Source organism: Bufo gargarizans, chromosome 8 (assembly GCF_014858855.1).
Source record: "Bufo gargarizans isolate SCDJY-AF-19 chromosome 8, ASM1485885v1, whole genome shotgun sequence".
In the NCBI taxonomy this organism is placed as follows: domain Eukaryota; kingdom Metazoa; phylum Chordata; class Amphibia; order Anura; family Bufonidae; genus Bufo; species Bufo gargarizans.
Genome location: NC_058087.1, coordinates 39,370,190 through 39,390,828, shown reverse-complemented (window position 1 = coordinate 39,390,828; position 20,639 = coordinate 39,370,190).

Genomic DNA, 20,639 nt, shown 5'->3' with positions numbered 1-20,639 from the left:
AAGACTTCGAATAATAACTTCATAAATCAATTTCTACTGTGAAAAAACATTTCCTAAACCCGAGTTCGGGAAATCAATTTTTTCACAAAGTAATACCTTCGGCTCATAGGAGCCAATACATTCTAATACTGTACGGAGCGCTCGCTCCATAAAGTATTCAAACAAAGTATTATGCAAATCGACTTCGGATGTTTAAAAACAAGCATAATCAGCACTTTGGAGGTACCTGAACAGGGCATCCTAGTTTAGATGCCCCATCTGTTTGTCCTATGAACCACTGGTATCGGCACCATGCTCATCCTCTATATACCGTAGATACTACAAAGGGTACGAAGCAAAGAGGAATTCGCTCAAGGGTCACACCTCCCTTCTCTGCTGCAAAACTCAGCAAGGAGGAAAAGAAAAGCGAGTGCCGACCCCTCATTTCTGGCTGGAGATGGGTTATTGAGAATTAACAACAATGATGGCATTTATTTTGCTGTAGGGTCGGCCATTTTTTATGTACACCCGGGGTCTCAAGAAAAGGTTAGTAATGATAGGACATATTTTTGATCCTTGGTTTGTTATTAGTTGGCCAATTTGCAGACTGTAGAATGAGAAACTCAATGGTCTTTTTTCTAGTTGTATACATAAAGGTTAATTCTTGTATAATTCAGTAACTTTCTAGTAGACTTTGCATTTTAGTTTTTCGTGAGATCTCTGCTTGCTGTCAATTTCTTCTTTACATTCAGAAGGCACCATAAAATAGATGCACTTGATGAGGCAATCCATTGAATACATTGAAGCCACACTCTTGGTCTACAGTTGTAACCTACAGATGGAAGCAGAAAGCAGATGTTAAAGGACCTATGGTCACATGACCAGACTGTGCAGCTCCTCAAGTCACAGGAGAGGAAAGCTGTTCCTGTTCATGCACGTGTGTGCAGAGTACATTCAGGGGATGCTCATTCATATAGTGTGTGGTGCAGCAGTCTGGCCTACATGAGATTGAGGGACCTGCTGCATTGAGGGTCAGATAGCCTGCCACAAGAACTGACTGCAGGGGGAGAAATGGTTAGTCACAGAAGCTGCAATACAGAGGTAAAGATGACCTGATACTGAAGGCTACAGTGGAGGTCACAGTCAGTGCACCCAGCAAAATCTGAGGCCTGAGCTAGTCTACAGTGACCAGATCAATAAGAGAGGACATAGAGTCAGAGGACGGAGCCGGATACAGGTAAATATAGACATCAGCTGTTACAGAATTTGTCCAAGGACCCTTCACCAGACGGCTGGACTGCTCCAGTACATTGAGCTATAACTACCAGGAACAGGAGTAGTGCTGCCGTTACCAGATCCATCCACTACACAATGGGCGGAATTGTGCAGTTCTGGTGCCGGATCTACTACAGAACAACTGGACCCCCACCCATCAGAGCATCGGCCATCAATATAACAATCTATTCAACATTCTCAGTATTTAGGCAATTCAATCTTGTAGGATGCAGCCATGAACAGAGTTTGTAAGATATGGTCATATAAAATGTCTTATGGGTTGAGTTAGAATTTAATGAATTGAGTGAACTATATCAGATTTGTAGAGTCATTGATATCGCAGATGAAAAGGTTTTCTAATTAATATTCTTGGGGTGAATTGTTGTGGAGAAGCCTTCTGTAGATGTCTACAGTAGTGGTTACAATCATTTACATCTCTAAGGCATCCTGAGGGCAGATGGACTCTCCCATTCAAATACGAACACTAGATTGTATCACAACCAGTCGTGATGTCTCTCGTCAGTGTGATCTTATCACAATGTGCAAATGACGGGAGAATAGAGTTGCCATAATATGCAAGGCTTGAGAAAATGTGACCCCTTTTATTCTCCTGGTGCATATCGGGAGGGAACACACAGAGATCCAAACCGGCCTTTGAAGTAGGAAATATTTGCTGATGGGAGGGGGAGCGAGGTCCAAGATCCAAAAATTAGTACAAAACATGGGCAAAATTTGGCATAGAGGACAGATCAGAGAGAGCCGTCCTGAGAGAAGGTGGCCTGTGAGCTCAAAAGGGAACCTTATTCTGGCAGCTATAACTCAATGATTCTACATTACTGAATGGTTATTATGTATTGTTATTAGGCTGTGTAGTATTGTTGTGGTTAAAGGTTTTGTTTTTGTGAAATAGTTTTGTGATTTAATTGTGTTTCTGTCCCACATATACAGGCTGGGTTATGGTTTGTTAAATATCTGTTTTATTGCTTAACGTAGGTTTCTTTTATGTTATGGTAATTGGTTTATTTGTGTTTTGCCAAGATTAAAGTTGCGCAATTGACTCTGTATATATTTTCCTTTTTTTCAATATACACTTTTTGTTGGTGTGCTTTCTTTGCTGACCGTCTCCTAGAACTTACGTAGGAATATTTTTATTGCTCAATATTATCATCTTATTTAATATTAATATTGTCGATAATCATATTTCTTACATAACTTGGTGAGCCAGGTAGGAGGGGTAAAGGTGTGGCTGGAGAGTAAATTAATAATTGTGTATAATTATATTCTGAATCATTTATGCTGCATTACTGTTGATGACTCTGTTATTTAGTTGTGTGATAAGTTTTGAAATGAGTTACATTGAGCATCATTGTTGTGTCTTCATCTATAGTCTTAGTCATGGAAGGGTTGAAAAGGAAAATTGCCAAAGTTAAGAATACTGAATCACCCCTGGTGTCAGGCCCAAGAGTATGTTAATTTGATGATGATTAGGGAGAAAAGTTGTCAAAAAATAAGGAAAAATCGGCCTTAGTGTTTGCTTCTTATTGGATTGCTGAACCGTCCAAGATGGTGATGGTGCAGAAAGAGCAGCTGGAGAACCTGGGAAAAGAACAGAATAAACAAATTGATTTGTTATATATTTATTCTCAAAATGCTGCTGATTTAGGTATGGGGCATCGGGGCCTCACCAGACGTGCGCAGATTGGTTGGTTTATCAGCGGCGTTTCAGAACTCATTCGCGAAAATTATGAATTGCTTTAGGAGGGCTGAATCAATGAAAAAAGAGCAAGAAAAGACTCATAAAGGTAGAGCAGCTGCGGGTGAAGGGCCTGCCTCTTGGCTCAATAATGAGAGGACCCTATGAAAAGGGACAAGCCTTCACATGTTTTGTGTGTGGTCAGGTGGGTCATATCTCAAAAAATTGTACGTATAGGCTAGCAAAGCCCCTGTCCCACCAGCTGAAAACTCAAAGAGTTGCAGCTTCAATTTTATTTCAGGACAGGGAGGCTCATATTGCATAAGCTTTCTTTACTGTCCACCAATAGCAGCAAAGAATACGAACAGTAGGAAAAATGGTAACCCAGGTGATAGGCCACTCCCCCACCCAGTCCTGGTATAATAGGCTGCACCTCCCCATACAACTCCTCTTTCTTTGCAGCAAGGCAGATAAGTATCGCTCTGTTTTCCTGCAATTTAGTATGCTTATATGTTTCTGCTAGCTTTGGCTGTGGCTCAATTCCATAGCTTGTGCAGCCATTACTAGTGAATTCTGGTGTGTGGGAGACCGGGGTTCTTCCCTGTGTTTCTCCTCCTGTAATTTAGGTCTTATATCAGGTTTTATTCACCAGGTGCCCAGACCCCTTGCCCTTATCTGGAAGCTTTCCTGCTAAACTTCATTTACTCACTCTTACCCGGGCCACGCACCCCTTGCGTCCGGCGTTCTCCTCGGTATTCTCTCGCGAGATCTCGGCGGCCATCTTAGTTTTTTCCATCGGCAGTTCTTCAGTCCTCTGGTTACCTCTGTACCTCTGGTCTGGGCCCTGTTGCTTTCCCTCTATTAGGTGGCTAGTCTGGGGTGTTTTACTCCCACTAGCAGTTTCTCCTAGCCCTGCTACTATATTCAGCAGTCTGTGGATTTATAAACTCGGCTGCAGGATTCCCAGTTATGTACAACCCTGCCCCCCCCCCCCCTTCCCCTGGGGACTTGAATGTCTCCCAGGTGCCGGACAGCCCTCCGGCCATTTCAGAACCGCCTTCCCCAACTTATAATCCTAGGCTTACACCTGATGAGGCCCAATCTCTGGCGTTACAACGCCTATTACCACGAAGGGCCCTGCCTCACGGACACACGCTCTGCGTTTGGCACCTATCCCTACTGGGGATGTTCGTAATAAAACTCAGGCCTCCAGAAACGATATGATGGGTGAGGCTACTCCCTCCCATGATGGCGTGCTGGTTTCACGCAAGAGAGCCTTTCCGCGTCAGGCAGAACGGACGCGGCAGTGGAAATATGCTAGGGCACAACTTCAGAGCGACTCCGACTCAGAAATCGGGTCTGGTGAGGAGACTGAGGCTGAGTTTACACATGAGTCTAATGATGACATTGAAGGACAGGACCCTGATCCCTTTAATCCGGCTCTTCCAGGGTTGGTAATGAGCGGCTCTGGTGGCGACTAGTGTTGAGCGAGAGGTGCCATATTCGATTTCGCTATATTTCGCGAATATTTGCTTGAAATTCGTCTTATATTCATCGAAATCGAATATTCCTCATTATTGTATTTATCGCGATTAATATCCGATTTAATCATTCGCATATTGCGATTTTTAAGCTTAGAATTAGAAGTTATAAATTATAACTTCTAATTTCCTTATAACTTAAAGGCAACTTTCTTATTCTTTAATCTTGGAGATCTAGATTTAACACGAATATAGCGCGATATGCTATGTATTTGTTAATAAAAGAATCAAGATAGCGAAGTATTCTACATCAACGAAGATAGCGAAGTACTCTAATCTACATCAACGAAGATAGCGAAGTACTCTAATCTACATCAACGAAGATAGCGAAGTATTCTACATCTTCCTCAATTTAAGTTATTATCGCATTACGCGATATATATATCTTCCTATGTTGTCCCAATACAGCATTGAAATCCTCCACAACACCGTATTATCGAGTAAGGCGATTTTGTTGTCCCATATCCAGTATAGCGTGTTGACAATCCTATAACCCTAAAAATCGCTTCACATAAAATTTTGCAAATAGTGTTGGATATTTGGTAGACATAAGTTAGGCCCCTTTCACACGGGCATTGCGGGAAAATGTGCGGGTGCGTTGCAGGAACACCCACGATTTTTCCGCGTGAGTGCAAAACATTGTAATGCGTTTTGCACTTGCGTGAAAAAAATCGCGCGTGTTTGGTACCCAAACAGGGCTTGGGATCGGTGTTCTGTAGATTGTATTATTTTCCCTTATAACATGGTTATAAGGGAAAATAATATCATTCTGAATACAGACTGCATAGTACAATAGCGCTGGAGGGGTTAAAAAAAAAAATTGAACTCACCTTAGTCCACTTGTTCGCGTAGCCCGGCATCTCCTTCTGTCTCCTTTGCTGAACAGGACCTGGGGTGAGCATTAATTACATGATCAGGACCTGTGATGACGTCACTCCAGTCATCACATGGTCCGTTACATGATCTTTTACCATGGTGATGGATCATGTGACCGGAGTGACGTCACCACAGGTCCTGTTCATGTAATTAATGCTCACCCCAGGTCCTGTTCAGCAAAGGAGACAGAAGGAGATGCCGGGCTACGCAAACAAGTGGACTAAGGTGAGTTAAAACATTTTTAATTTTTTTTAACCCCTCCAGCGCTATTGTACTATGCAGTCTGTATTCAGAATACTATTATTTTCCCTTATAACCATGTTATAAGGGATAATAATAATGATCGGGTCTCCATCCCGATCGTCTCCTAGCAACAGTGCATGAAAATCGCACCGCATCCGCACTTGCCTGCGGATGCTTGCAATTTTTATGCAACCCCATTCACTTCTATGGGGCCTGCGTTGCGTGGATTATTGCACCGCAACGCACAAAGAGGAGCATGCTGCGATTTTCACGCAATGCATAAGTGATACGTGAAAATCACCGCTCATGTGCACAGCCCCATAGAAATGAATGGGTCGGTATTCAGTGCGGGTGCAATGCGTTCAACTCACGCATCGCATCCGCGCGGAATACTCGCCCGTGTGAAAGGGGCCTTAACCCCTTAAGGACACAGGGCGTACAGGTACGCCCTTGTGCCCTGGTACTTAAGGACACAGGGCGTACATGTACGCCCTGTGCATTTTCGATCACTGCCGTGCGGCTGGCAGTGATCGGAACCCGGTGCCTGCTCAAATCATTGAGCAGGCACCTAGGCTAAATGCGCGGGGGGGTCCCGTGACCCCCCCATGTTGGCGATCGCGGCAAACCGCAGGTCAATTCAGACCTGCGGTTTGCTGCGATTTCTGCAGTTTCTGATCCCCGCGGTCCCTGACCGCGGGGATCAGAAACTTTAGGATAAAAATTGTTTCCTGTATCCCTCCCCCCTGCACCCCTGAGTTGTTCGAGCACGGTGGGAGGTGCAGGGGGAGGGTTGCGGGCGGTGCGGGCGGTGCGGGAGGCGGGCGGTGCGGTAGGCGGGATCGCGATCCCCCGCCCGCCTCCCATTGCGTAATCGTTGGCGTCTAGTGGGTATACCAGGGTGCCAGCACATTGCTGGCACCCTGGTATAAACGGCTGACATCGGTGATGCGATGTCAGCCGTTTAACCCTTTCCATACAGCGGTCCGTACGGACCGCTGTATGGAAAAGGTTAACAGTAAGAGGGAGCTCCCTCCCTCTCCGATCGGGGGGCTGCTGTGCCTTTGCAGTCCCCCGAATGGAGAGGGAGAGAGCTCCCAGGCAGCCCCCCAAGCCCCGTCCTTACCCTTCCCCGTCTGCGCAGTTCTGGCCACTACTGAGCAGACGGGGAAGGTACCCATGGCAACAGGACGCCTTCTCAGGCGTCCTGCTGTCCATGGTTCTGAACAGATCTGTGCTGAAAGCATAGATCTGTTCAGACAAAGTGTAAGTAAAATACAGTACAGTACAATATATATTGTACTGTACTGTATTATGCAGACATCAGACCCACTGGATCTTCAAGAACCAAGTGGGTCTGGGTCAAAAAAAAAGTGAAAAAAGTGAAAAATAAAGTAAAAATCAAAAAACACATTTATCACTGATTAAAAATGAAAAAAATAAAATTCCCTACACATGTTTGGTATCGCCGCATCCGTAACGACCTGATCTATAAAACGGTAATGTTACTTTACCCGAACGGTGAACGCCATAAAAATAAAAAATTAAAAACTATGATGAAATTGGAATTTTGCCCACCTTACTTCCCAAAAAAGGTAATAAAAGTGATCAAAAAAGTCGCATCTACGCCAAAATTGTAACAATCAAACCGTTATCTCATCCCGCAAAAATCACCTACCCATGATAATCGCCCAAAAACTGAAAAAGTTATGGCTCTTAGACTATGGAAACACTAAAACATGATTTCTTTTGTTTCAAAAATGAAATCATTGTGTAAAACTTACATAAATAAAAAAAAAGTATACATATTAGGTATCGCCGCGTCCGTATTGACCGGCTCTATAAAAATATCACATGACCTAACCCCTCAGATGACCACCGTAAAAAAATAAAAATAAAAACGGTGTAAAAAAAGCCATTTTTTGTCATCTTCCGTCACAAAAAGTGTAATAGCAAGCAATCAAAAAGTCATGTGCACCCCAAAATAGTGCCAATCAAACCGTCATCTCATCCCACAAAAAATGAGACCCTACATAAGATAATCGCCCAAAAATTTAAAAAACTATGGCTCTTAGACTATGGAGACACTAAAACATTTTTTTTGTTTTAAAAATGAAATTATTGTGTAAAACGTACATAAATAAAAAAAATTGTATACATATTGGGTATCACCGCGTCCGTGACAACCTGCTCTATAAAATTACCACATGATCTAACCTGTCAGATGAATGGTGTAAATAACAAAAAGAAAAACGGTGCCAAAAAAGCAATTTCTTGTTACCTTGCCGCACAAAAAGTGTAATATAGAGCAACCAAAAATCATATGTACCCTAAACTTGTACCAACAAAACTGCCACCCTATCCCGTAGTTTCTAAAATGGGGTCACTTTTTTGGAGTTTCTACTCTAGGGGTGCAACAGGGGGGCTTCAAATGGGACATGGTGTAAAAAAACCAGTCCAGCAAAATCCAGCCTTCCAAAAACCGTATGGCATTCCTTTCCTTCTGCGCCCTGCCGGGGGGGCCGTACAGCAGTTTACGACCACATATGGGGTGTTTCTGTAAACGACAGAATCAGAGCCATAAATAACGAGTTTTGTTTGGCTGTTAACCCTTGCTTTGTAACTGGAAAAAAAATATTAAAATGGAAAATCTGCCAAAAAAGTGAAATTTTTAAATTGTATCTCTATTTTCCATTAAATCTTGTGCAACACCTAAAGGGTTAACGAAGTTTGTAAAATCAGTTTTGTATACCTTGAGGGGTGTAGTTTCTTAGATGGGGTCACTTTTATGGAGTTTCTACTCTAGGGGTGCATCAGGGGGGCTTCAAATGGGACATGGTGTCAAAAAAACTGTCCAGCAAAACATGCCTTCCAAAAACCAAACGGCGCACCTTTCACTCTACGCCCCGCTGTGTGGCCGTACAGTAGTTTACGGCCACATATGGCGTGTTTCTGTAAACGGCAGAGTCAGGGCAATAAAGATACAGTCTTGTTTGGCTGTTAACCCTTGCTTTGTTAGTGGAAAAAATGGGTTAAAATGGAAAATTAGGCAAAAAAATGAAATTCTCAAATTTCATCCCCATTTGCCAATAACTCTTGTGCAACACCTAAAAGGTTAACAAAGTTTGTAAAATCAGTTTTGAATACCTTGAGGGGTGTAGTTTCTTAGATGGGGTCACTTTTATGGAGTTTCTACTCTAGGGGTGCATCAGGGGGCTTCAAATGGGACATGGTGTCAAAAAACCAGTCCAGCAAAACCTGCCTTCCAAAAACCAAACTGCGCACCTTTCACTCTACGCCCCGCTGTGTGGCCGTACAGTAGTTTACGGCCACATATGGGGTGTTTCTGTAAACGGCAGAGTCAGGGCAATAAAGATACAGTCTTGTTTGGCTGTTAACCCTTGCTTTGTTAGTGGAAAAAATTGGTTAAAATGGAATATTAGGCAATAAAATGAAATTCTCAAATTTCATCCCCATTTGCCAATAACTCTTGTGCAACACCTAAAGGGTTAACGAAGTTTGTAAAATCAGTTTTGAATACCTTGAGGGGTGTAGTTTATAGAATGGGGTCATTTTTGGGTGGTTTCTATTATGTAAGCCTCGCAAAGTGACTTCAGAGCTGTAGTGGTCCCTAAAAATTGGGTTTTTGTAAATTTCTGAAAAATTTCAAGATTTGCTTCTAAACTTCTAAGCCTTGTAACATCCCCAAAAAATAAAATATCATTCCCAAAATAATTCAAACATGAAGTAGACATATGGGTAATGTAAAGTCATCACAATTTTTAAGGGTATTACTATGTATTACAGAAGTAGAGAAACTGAAACTTTGAAATTTGCTAATTTTTCCCAATTTTTGGTAAATTTGACATTTTTTTTTAACTTTATTTTACCAGTGTCATGAAGTACAATATGTGACGAAAAAACAATCTCAGAACGGCCTGGATAAGTCAAAGCGTTTTAAAGTTATCATCACTTAAAGTGACACTGGTCAGATTTTCAAAAAATGGCCTGGTCCTAAGGTGTAAAAAGGCTGCGTCCCTAAGGGGTTAAAATAAGCGAAAATTGTCTAAAAAAAAATAAATGGTGGGAAATTTACCATAGGTGTGGCCATGAAAAAAGAAATGTGATTCCTCTGGATCAACTTGCAGGATGACAGGCCGAACTGGATGGACAAATGTCTTTTTTCGGCCTTATGTACTATGTTACTATGATTATAAATAAACGCAATAAAATCTTTTTTGTTTTTTTTGGTGAACTGACAGAGGATAATAGTCAACCCTCCCTTCTCCTAGCTTGAATAGCCAATGGGAAGGCCCTGTCACACCTTAGCAACATCCATAGCAACCAATCATACAGTAGCCTGCCCCTTCACTATATAAATAAAGACACTGCCCGGTTGCCATTTTGCGGGTTTAGTTGTTGGATTGAGAGGAGCAAAAGCGTTTGTCTGTCAGTCTGAGAATTGTGCATTGCTCTAAATTAGAGTTTATTGGATAGGGATTAGGGAAGTGAATAATTAGATCGTTTGTAGGGTGCAGGGTAGGTGAGAAGTTAGATTAGGCAGTGTTAGGGCTTAGTTTATTATATAAAGTTCAGTGTAGTGTAGAGATGTCCCAAACTATTCGCCGGCGAACAGTTCCCGGCGAACATAGCTTGTTCACGTTCGCCGCGGCGGGCAAACATATGCGATGTTCGGTCCGCCCCTATACATCATCATTGAGTAAACTTTGACCCTCTACCTCACAGTCAGCAGACACATTCCAGCCAATCAGCAGCAGACCCTCCCTCCCAGACCCTCCCACCTCCAGGACAGCATCCATTGTAGATTCATTCTGAATCTGCATTCACAGAGAGAGGAGGGACAGTGCTGCTGCTGCTGATTCAGTAGGGAAAGCGTTAGCTAGGGCAGTGTATTCAGTGTCCACTCCAGTCCTGAAAGACTCATCTGATCTCTGCTGTAAGGACAGCACCCCAAAAAGCCCTTTTTAGGGCTAGAACATCAGTCTGCTTTTTTTTTTTTCCTGTGTAATCAAATTGCCGTTGCCTGCGAGCGTGTGTGTCAGGCTCACAGCCCTGCAAGTGCACAGTGTCACCATAGTGTCATATCTGTTGTCACAGTCGATTATATTTAAAGAAAAACAACAATTTTGACTGTGAATAACTAGCAGTCAGTTGCACACACGTGTTTGTGTGTTTAACCCCCTAACATAGGGATGCGTCCTGCGGGCGGCCGGGTTATTCCTCCTTGAGGCATCGATGCGTCATCTCGCGAGGCGCGAGATGACGCGCATATCCGGCCCGCACACGCGCAGTGCGGGTCGGGAAAAGACGCAGAAGGAGTTGGTCACCAGACTGCCAGCCAATGACAAGTGCTGGCAGGTTGGTGACTTTTAAAATAATGAACCACAATCCATATAACACATTATATTTATAAATATGAGGTGTTAAATGGCTTCTGTGCTCTCTGCTGGGTCCTTTTTGTCGGTTGGTTCCAGCAGAGAGCACAGTTTCACAGTGAGTACACCCAACACAACACTTAGCCCCCAGATCACCCTCCATCACCCCAATTAACCCCTTGATCGCCCCGTCAATCACTAGTGAAAGGGAAAAAAGTGATCAGTGTAAACTGTCACTTTTTTTTTCCACTGTTATTGACCGTTAGGTTTAGGATAGTTTAGGCCCCTTGGTTAGGTAGTTTAGCGATCAGTTAGCGCCCAGCCCACCGCACCGCAGTCCGTTATTCGCTGATTAGCGTATCGCTAATCAGCATTTGTACTTTTATAGTATCTGGAAGTGATCAAAACTGATCACGGTCAGATCTATAATAGTACTAGTGTCACTTTAGTTCGCCCTCCACCCAAAACGCAGTGTTTGCCCGATCAGGCCTGATCGGTCGCCCACACGTGCGTTCACCCACACCCGCCCCACCGCAGTGACAAAAATTTTATTTATTTTTTATCACTGCACATTCACTTCACAAGCGCTGCAGCGATAAAAAAATCAGTTCTGATATTTTTTATCAACCGCAGCGGCCTCCGGTACTTCGCTAGCCTCCCCTTTGTAAGACAGGCTTGCTTTTTTTCTTGGGTAGTCTAAGGGAATACCCCTAAATTTAGTTGCCCAAATGTCAAACAGGGGGTATTCTTCTGAAGAGGCCTACAGGCTTCTGACCCAGTCGGATGAGGAGTGGGAACCCTCATCTGATGAATCTAGCGGGTCAGAATATGAACCTGTAGAAAGCAGTGGCTCTCTGACCCAAAGTTCGGACGAGGAGGCTGAGGTCCCTGATAGCAGCAGGCGTACCCGGCCCCGTGTCGCTAGACCGCAGGTTGCGCAGGATCCGCTTCAAGATCGGATTACGTGGTGAGGCATACACCAGCAGCCCAGCCCTTCCTGGACCTAGTACCAGCACTGCCGTACAACATGGTGAAGAGGCGAGCACTAGAAGGGCAGGTGAAGCTGGTACGGTGGCACGTGCAGTAGTTACCCCGTCGCAGCCACAGCACAGACAGGCCCGTAGAGCCCCTAGAGTCCCTGAGGTGCTGGCAAATCCTGATTGGCAGTCCCCATCTTCAGCCACAACAGTAGTTCCCCCTTTCACCGCCCAGTCTGGAGTTCGGGTTGAGACAGCTCAGATCGGATCAGCACTGGGGTTTTTGGAGCTGTTCTTCACTGTGGAGCTCTTTGACTTAGTTGTGGCAGAAACAAATCGGTATGATACACAATTTATAGGCTCCAACCCGGGAAGCTTTTATGCCCAGTCTTTCCGGTGGAAACCAGTCCAAGTTTCTGAACTTAAGACTTTTCTGGGCCTTCTCCTCAACACGGGCCTGACAAAAAAGTATGAATTCTGGTCATATTGGTCCACGAACCCAATTCATCACATGCCCATGTTCTCTGCTGCTATGTCCAGGACACGATTTGAGACCATCCTGCGTTTCCTGCACTTTAGTGATAATAGCACCTCTCGTCCCAGAGGCCACCCAGCTTTTGACCGGCTCCACAAAATTCGGCCCCTCATAGACCACTTTAACACCAAATTTGCAGATTTGTATACCCCTGAGCAAAACATCTGCGTAGACGAGTCCCTGATACATTTTACCGGGTGCCTTGGCTTCAAATAATACATCCCAATCAAGCGCGCCCGGTATGGGGTCAAATTGTATAAGCTCTGTGAAAGGGCCACAGGCTATATGCACAAATTTGGTGTCTATGAGGGTAAAGATCAGACCCTGGAGCCCTAACTACCTGGGGAGCAGTGGGAAGACAGTCTGGGACTTGGTGTCACCCTTATTTGGGGTACCATCTTTATGTGGACAATTTCTACACAAGTGTGCCCCTCTTCAGGCATTTGTTTCTAGAACAGATTGGCTGCTGTGGCACCACGCGACCTAGTCGCCGTGGCTTCCTCCAACAGGTCGTTACCACCCGTCTTGCAAGGGGGAGAGGGCTGCCTTGTGTAAACGAAGAACTGCTCGCTGTGAAATGGAGAGACAAGCGTGACATTTACATGCTCTCCTCCATTCACGCAGACACGACAATCCAAATCGAACGGGGAACCAGTGTCATTAAAAAGCCTCTCTCGGTCCACGACTATAATTTGCTCATGGGAGGGGTGGACTTCAATGACCAGATGTTGGCTCCTTATTTACTCTCCCGCAGGACCAGATGCTGGTATAAGAAGGTGTCTGTATATTTAATTCAATTGGCTGTATATAATAGTTTTGTTCTCTACAGTAAGGCTGGGAGAACAGGATCCTTCCTCAAATTTCAGGAAGAGATCATCGAGAACCTCCTGTATCCAGGGGGTTCCGTGGCCCCAACCACCAGTGTAGTGAGCCATCTACACGAGCGACATTTCCCCAATGTCGTTGCTGGTACCTCAAGCCAAGCGTCACCCCGAAAAAGATGATGTTGTGTCTGTAGACGGAGTGGAATAAGGCGTTACACCCGCTATTTCTGACCTGACTGCCCTGACCACCCTGCCCTATGTTTAGGGGAGTGTTTCCGGAAGTACCACACACAGGTACACTTAGTATAGGGATCACATCTCACAGGACAGGCACACAGGGGTCTTAGGGCCCTTTCACACAGAGCTGCTGCAAACCGATCCTTTCACCTGGGACAAAGTGCATAATGTACTTCGCCACATCTCTGGGCGATTTGCGCTTTGCACATTGTCCCATGGGGAAGGAGAGGTTTGTCCTATAAAGGTTAAAAAAATAAAAATAAAAAATCACAGGTAAACAAAAAAGTTAATGTTCCAAAAGTTCAATAAAGTTTATAAAAGTTAATGCTCGGTTTCAAATGTTATATAAAGTAAATGTTAATAAATTTATTGCGTTGCGTCCTGATTTTATTTTATTTTTTTGTTTTTTTACCTTCTAGGCGGACCAACCGATCAACCAGCTGCAGCACTGATGTGCATTCTGACAGAAGCATTGCGCTGCTGTCAGATTACACAAAAGTCGGTGTATGCGGCGCTGCAAGATGAGATTTCTCCTCTGCAGTAAAAGATAAAGTTTGCCGAGGCTTATGAGCTGAGGAGGAGGCGGTGTTCATATGCTTTGGCAAACACTTTGTATATAAAAAAATAAAAAATAAAAAAAAATTCTGGCAAAGATTTATTCATCCACATAAATTGATGTGAATGGAGAAATCAGGTTTGCCAGGGCATACGAGCTAAGTGGGTATCGATGTTGGGTGGAGCTCCTATGTCCTGGCAGACGCCTTTCCCCTTTTTCATCCACATTGATCGATGCGAATGAAGAAATCTGTGCCGTTCATTTTTCTTTCAGCCCAGAGGCTGAACGGAAAAAAAAAATCTCATTACCCGTATGCTCAATATAAGGAGAATAGCAGAAACTACTAATGCTGGCCATACATGTAATGATTATGGAGACCCTCAAATACCAGGGCAGTACAAACACCCCACAAATGACCCCATTTTGGAAAGAAGACACCCCAAGGTATTCGCTGAGGGACATATTGAAAGTCCATGAAAGATTGAACTTTTTGTCCCAAGTTACCGGAAAGGGAGACTTTGTGAGGAAAAAAAAACAAAACAATTTCTGCTAACTTGTGCCAAAAAAAAATCTTCTATGAACTCGCTATGCCCCTCACGGAATACCTTGGGGTGTCTTCTTTCCAAAATGGGGTATTTATACTACCCTGGCATTTTAGGGGCCCTAAATAAGAAGAAGAAGTCTGGAATCCAAATGTCTAAAAATGCCCTCCTAAAAGGTACTCATTAGAATTTGGGCCCCTTTGCGCACCTAGGCTGCAAAAAAGTGTCACACATGTGGTATCGCCGTACTCAGGAGAAGTAGGGAAATGTGTTTTGGGGTGTATTTTTACATATACCCATGCTGGGTGAGAGAAATATCAACTTTGTATAAAAAAATGGGAAAAGTCTTTTACAGAGATATTTATCTCACCCAGCATGGGTATACGTAAAAATACACCCCAAAACACATTTCCCTACTTCTTCTGAGTACGGTGATACCACATGTGTGACACTTTTTTGCAGCCTAGATGGGCAAAGGGGCCCAAATTCCAATGAGTACTTTTAGGATTTCACAGGGCATTTTTACACATTTGGATTCCAAACTACTTCTCATGCTTTAGGGCCCCTAAAATGCAAGGGCAGTATAAATACCCCACATGTGACTCCATTTTGGAAAGAAGACACCCCAAGGTATTCTGTGAGGGGTATGATGAGTTCATGTAAAATTTTATTTTTTGTCACAAGTTAGTGGAATATTAGACTTTGTAAGAAAAAAATTAAAATAAATAAATAATTATTTTCCGCTAACTTGTGACAAAAAATAAAAACTTCCATGAACTCACTATGCCCATCAGCGAATACCTTAGGGTGTCTACTTTCCGAAATGGGGTCATTTGTGGGGTGTTTGTACTGTCTGGGCATTGTAGAACCTCAGGAAACATGACAGGTGCTCAGAAAGTCAAAGTGTGTAAATTAATTTTTTTGCACCATAGTTTGTAAACGCTATAACTTTTACCCAAACCAATAAATATACAATTATTGCATTTTTTTAATCAAAGACATGTAGAACAATAAATTTAGAGAAAAATGTATATATAGAAATGTAGTTTTATTAGAAAAAATTTACAACAGAAAGTGAAAAATGTCATTTTTTTTGCAAAAATTTCAGTCAATTTTGAATAATATAAAAAAAAAGTAAAAATGACAGCAGCAATGAAATACCACCAAATGAAAGCTCTATTAGTGAGAAGAAAAGGAGGTAAAATTAATTTGGGTGGTAAGTTGTATGACCGAGCAATAAACCGTGAAAGTAGTGTAGTGCAGAATTGTAAAAAGTGGTCTGGTCATTAAGGGGGTTTAAGCTAGGGGGGCTGAAGTGGTTAAGGCCCAGTGCAGCGCATAGTGTCACTTCAGCGCCTTTCATAGCTGGTGTCACAGTCGATTATATTTAAAGAAAAACAGCAATTTTGACTGAATAACTAGCAGTCAGTTGCACACGTGTTTGTGTGTTTAAGGCCCAGTGCCAGTGCATAGTGTCACTTCAGCGCCATTCATATCTGGTGTCACAGTAGCTTGCACGCATAGTACAACTTAACTAATCTAAAAAAAATGACAGGCAGGCCACCCCGCAGGGGCCGTCGTGGTCCTGTGATTCCCTTTGGCCCTAGAATAATGCCCAGTGTTCAGAGGCCACGTACCCTGAACTCAAAAAGTTCTGAGGACATAGTTGACTGGCTAACACAGGACACCCAATCTTCTACAGCTTCCGCTCGGAACCTTGACGCACCATCTTCCTCCAGCTCAGCTTCGGGCACCTCTCAAGATACCACTCGCCCGCCTGCTGCCACCACCAACACTAGCACCACAGCCGCTCCACTTGATCTGTCAGAGGAGTTATTTACACAACAGTTGGAAGAAATGAGTGATGCACAACCATTATTGCCAGAGGATGTAGATAACAGGGATATGTCTCAGTCACGCAGCATTACACACATGGACGTACAGTGTGATGATGATGATGATGTTGTACCTGCTGCTGCTTCCTTTGCTGAGTTGTCAGATACAAGTGAAGCGGTTGATGATGACGATGTGTCCGTGGATGCCACGTGGGTGCCTGCTCGAAGAGAAGAAGAACAGGAGGAAAGTTCAGATGGGGAGACAGAGAGAAGGAGGAGACGAGTTGGAAGCAGGGGGAGGTCGTCGCAAGGAGCTAGTGGCACAGTCAGACAGCATGTATCGGCACCCGGGGTCAGCCAGACAGCACGCCAATCAACACATGCTGTTGCCACCACCAGAATGACGTCATTGCAAAGCTCAGCAGTGTGGCATTTTTTGGTGTGTCTGCCTCTGACAACAGCGATGCCATTTGCAACCTGTGCCAAAAGAAACTGAGTCGTGGGAAATCCAACACCCACCTAGTTACAACTGCTTTGTGAAGGCACATGATCTCACATCACAAACGCCTATGGGATCAACACATGAGTACAAGCAGCACACAAGCTCAAAGCCACCATCCTCCTCCTGGTCCAGTATCTTCAGCCATGTCAACCACTGCTGTCCTCCTTGCCCCCTCTCAACCACCCGCCACTCCGCCTCTCGCCTTAAGCAGTTCCATCTCATCTGCCCACAGTCAGGTGTCTGTCAAGGACATGTTTGAGCGTAAGAAGCCAATGTCACAAAGTCACCCCCTTGCCCGGCGTCTGACAGCTGGCTTGTCGGAACTCTTAGCCCGCCGGCTTTTACCATACAAGCTGGTGGAGTCTGAGGCCTTCAAAAAATTTTGGGACACCGCAGTGGAAGGTACCCGGCCGAAATTTCTTTTCACAAAAGGCAATCCCCAACCTGTACTCTATTGTGCAAAAGGAAGTCATGGCATGTCTGGCACACAGTGTTGGGGCAAGGGTCCATCTGACCACTGATACCTGGTCTGCAAAGCACGGTCAGGTCAGGTATATCAGCTACACTGCGCATTGGGTAAACCTGCTGACGGCTGCCAAGCATGGAATGTGTGGCTCTGCAGAGGAGTTGGTGACACCGCCACGACTTGCAGGCAGGCCTACTGCCACCTCCTCTACTCCTCCTACTCCATCCTCTTCCATAACCTCCTCGGCTGAGTCCTCTTCTGCTGCGGCGTCTTGCTCCACATCAACGGCACCCCCCCTTCCCCCAGCTCCCCAGGGGCTATTCCACATCCCGGATACACAGTGTCACGCCGTCTTGGGGTTGACTTGCCTGAAAGCAGAGGGTCACGCAGGACCAGCACTCCTGTCCGCCCTGAACGCACAGGTGGATCAGTGGCTGACCCCGCACCAACTGGAGATCGGCTAAGTGGTGTGTGAAGACGGAAGCAATTTGTTGGCGGCATTGAATTTGGGCAAGTTGACACATGTGCCGTGCATGGCACATGTGTGTAATCTGATCGTACAATGCTTTGTGCATAAGTACCCAGGCTTACAGGATGTCCTCAAGCAGGCCAGGAAGGTGTGTGGCCATTTCAGGCGTTCCTACACGGCCATGGCGCACTTTTCAGACATTCAGCGCCGAAACAACATGCCAGTGAGGCGCTTGATTTGCGACAGCCCGACACGTTGGAATTCAACACTCCTAATGTTCGACCGCCTGCTCCAATAAGAAAAAGCGTATGAGTATTTGTATGACCGGGGTGCTAGGACAGCCTCTGCGGAGCTGGGAATTCTTTTGCCACGTTACTGGACGCTCATGCGCAATGCCTGTAGGCTCATGCGTCCTTTTGAGGAGGTGACAAACCTAGTCAGTCGCACCGAAGGCACCATCAGCGACCTCATCCCATTTGTTTTCTTCCTGGAGCGTGCCATGCGAAGAGTGCTGGATCAGGCCGTAGATGAGCGTGAAGAGGAAGAGTTGTGGTCACCATCACCACCAGAAGCAGCCTTGTGGTCGTTGATTGCTGAACCTGCGGCAACGCAGAGAGAGGAGTCTGAAGAAGAGGAGTCAGAGGAGGAAGGTGGCTTTGAGGAGGTGAAAGACCAAACACAGAAGGTATCCCAGGGGGCTTGTTGTCACCTTTCGGGGACCCTTGGTGTTGTACGTGGCTGGGTGGAGGAAGAGACCTTCAATGACATCAGTGAGGACAAGGAACAGGACATGGCTAGCTTGGTATCCAACCTTGTGCAAATGGGGAATTTGCGGTTGTTTGCAGTGTGTTAAACAGGGAGTTTGGTCTGTCAGTGTAAAGCGGGCGTAACCCTTACACTACCTGATCGATACAACATCATACCTGATCGTATACACACACTGGATGTTTTAAAGCACGTTATTCCAAACAATTTAGGAATGTTAGGTGATTTATGCCCTTTATGGATTAAAACCCGACTCTGCGTCGTAATTTTCCATAGACATGCCACAGTCCAGGTGTTAGTCCCCTTGAAACAACCTTTCCATCACTATTGTGGCCATAAAGAGTCCCTGTGGTTTTTAAAATTCGCCTGCCTATTGAAGTCTAAGGCGGTTCGCCCGTTCGCGAACATTTGCGGAAATCCGTATTCGCCGTTCACGAACGGAAAATTTTATGATTGCCACATCTCTACCAGGGTGCAGAGACGCTAACAAAATGTCAAAACTGTTCACAGACATACGACAAAACCCATAAAATTTCTCAGGATGCTGTCGCAAATCCATGTACAGGGTGTGGGGCATTTCACAATTTCTATCATTAATTTTTATTATTATAAATTTTTATCATTAATTTTTTAATTATACTATCCATTTATTTATATATTTATCTCCTTCCTATATATAGCTGTGTTCACTTATAATACCACCTTCTATCCGTAAATCACGTGATAGAGCCATCCAGTCCTACGTCTTATTTCCCATCCCTGGCTTTCCTTTTCTTTTCTCCAGGACTTTGTGTCCTAACGGGAATTGGCGCTCGTTTTCCTTCTCTCTTGTTTTATTCCTGGGGTCTATATTGTAAGCGACTGACTCTGTTCAACACTATAGATATATCACTCCTGCATAGGGCCACACGGCTCGGGGCAGCAGTGAAATAGGTGCAGGGGATGGTGTTGTTCCTGGCTTTGTGTTGTGTCTCCATAACAGCTCAATCATTACTGTTCACACGTGAGGCCGGAGCATGATTTTATATTGAAGGGGTTGCGCAGTGACTCAGTATTGATGCCCTGCCCTCAGTGGCCGGGATCTGACTCCCAGGAAACCACTACTTTCAACAGTTTCAAGGGTTAGCGGCACGTTATCTCCTTTGTAATTAGAACTGCTCGTCCCATTCTAGTGAATGTACTGTAGTTACACCGCTCCGCTGCCGCCGCAAAGGAGGCGACGAGCAGCCAGTGTGAAGAGGAAGCGGCGCTCGCAGAAGTGCCACTACCCCTTCAAGCAGCTGATGGGCAGGGGCCGGGAGTCGGAACCCCACCAATGTGATATTGATCATAGGTCGTCAATATTAAACCACTGCACAACCACTTTGAAAACAACAGGAAAATAAAGATTTATAAAAAAAAAAAAAATAATGATCAAACAATTAGTGTCAAATAACAGCGTCCTAAGCCACGCCCCCACAACCACACCCTTTGTGCCGGTGTACACGTGGCTGGTATTTTTGTGGGAAAGGTGGCAACCCTTTAGTAAAATATATTATAACTACTGCGTTATTCACTGAAAGCTCTCTGTATAGCGCCACCTGCTGTTCACTCCTTTTCTAATTTCTCTGTCCTGCTCACTGAGGTGGACGCACATGCTCAGTTCTATCCTTCAGCTGCCACTGGCTGCAGCAGACGGTACACATTCCGGGAGAAAGGACCCCCCCCCCCGCCTAAACTGTCTGCTTGAAATTAATCTATTAGAATATTGGAGCAATGACTGGGGGTCTCTGTATCCATGGGGGGTGCAGGGCTGGTTCTAGCTTTGTTAGAAACAGGTTGTCATCTACTATATGATGTCTGATGTAAGAGACTAAACTTCTGAATTTCATGGCTCATATTTACTGGAAATACAAGAGAAGACTGCTCTGGAGAGAAGGGCCAAACATACA